Raw genomic sequence first — 1760 nt, 5'->3', positions numbered from 1 at the left:
TACTGTCAAAAGTTCCGAAAGTGGGCGGTCCTTACTACCTGGAATGATAGTGCCTTGGCTGCTCTCTTTCGGAAGGGTTTGTCAGAAGCCGTAAAAGATACTATGGTGGGATTTCCTGTTCCCTCTGGTCTGGACGATTCTATGTCTTTAGCCATTCAGGTTGATCGGCGTTTACGTGAACGCAGGATTACACGAGAGGTGTTGCCACCGGTTGAACAGACGTCTGAACCTATGCAATGTGATAGAGTTTTGTCTAAGGCTCAACGTCAGGAATTCAGAAGGCGTAATAAGCTGTTTTTTCTGTGGAGATGCCTCACATATTATTTCTGTTTGTCCTAAACAAGAGAAACGCTTTGCACACACGTTTTCTGTTGGTGGGGTTCAGCCTAAGTTTCTTTTGGCGATTACTCTGATCTGTTCCCTGTCCACATTTTCCGCCAAGGCTTTTGTGGATTCGGGAGCAGCGCTAAACCTAATGGACTTGGATCTTGCTAAACGTTGTGGATTTCCGTTGACACCTCTGCAGACTCCTATCCCTTTGAGGGGGATTGATGCTACCCCTCTGGCTAAAAATAAACCTCAGTTTTGGACCCAGTTGGTCATGCGGGTCGCCCCAGACCACCAAGAAAATTGCAGATTTTTGGTGTTGCATGGTCTGCATGATGCCGTTGTTCTGGGGTTTCCCTGGTTGCAGATTCATAATCCAGTTTTGGATTGGAAGTCTGTGTCTGTGGTGAGTTGGGGTTGCCGGTGTACCTTTAGTGAGGCTCCGGTTTTTTCCACCTCTCCTCAGTCGCATGAGGTTCCTGACTATTTGGCGGACTACTATGATGTATTTAGTGAGAATGAGTCTGCGTCCTTGCCTCCTCATAGGAGTTATGACTGTGCAATTGAATTAAACCCGGGGTGTAAATTTCCTAAGGGTCGGCTCTTCAATTTATCTGTACCCGAGCACGAGGCTATGCGGTCCTATATTAAGGAGGCGTTGGAGAAGGGTCTTATTAGACCATCCTCTTCACCCTTAGGTGCCATTTTTTTTTTGTGGCCAAGAAAGATGGTTCTTTAAGGCCTTGTATTGATTATCGTGCCCTCAATAAAATTACTATTAAATATCAGTATCCGTTACCCCTGATTTCGGATCAATTCTCTAGAGTCAGAGGTGCTTGCTGGTTTACCAAGCTTGACCTCAGGGGGGCGTATAATCTTATCCACATTAAGCAGGGGGATGAATGGAAGACGGCGTTTAATACTCCGGAGGGACATTTTGAGTACCTGGTGATGCCTTTTGGGCTCACTAATGCCCCTTCTGTCTTCCAGTGCTTCATAAATGATATTTTCCGAGACTTTGTCGATAAATTTTTGATTATCTATCTGGATGATATTTTGATCTTCTCCAAGGATTGGGATTCTCATGTGGAATATATTCGGACTGTGTTCCGGATCTTGAGAGAGAATTCTCTGTATGTCAAAGGATCAAAATGCCTTTTTGGAGTACAGAGGATTTCTTTTTTGGGATTTATTTTGTCTCCGTCAACTATTGAAATGGACCCGGCCAAGGTACAGGCCATTTATGATTGGGTTCAGCCCACTTCTTTGAAGGCCCTCCAGAAGTTTTTGGGTTTTGCTAATTTTTATCGGAAATTTATAGCAAAATTTTCTAGTATTGCCAAACCATTGACTGACCTGACCAGGAAGGGTGCGGATGTGTTGAATTGGTCTCCGGAGGCGGTTGCTTCCTTTCAGGAGCTGAAGCGTAGATT

This window comes from Dendrobates tinctorius, unplaced genomic scaffold (assembly GCF_039654945.1).
Source record: "Dendrobates tinctorius isolate UK_male_01 unplaced genomic scaffold, ASM3965494v1 ptg000272l, whole genome shotgun sequence".
NCBI lineage: Eukaryota > Metazoa > Chordata > Amphibia > Anura > Dendrobatidae > Dendrobates > Dendrobates tinctorius.
The sequence above is the reverse complement of the archived record's forward strand: the minus strand, read 5'-3'. Positions refer to the sequence as shown.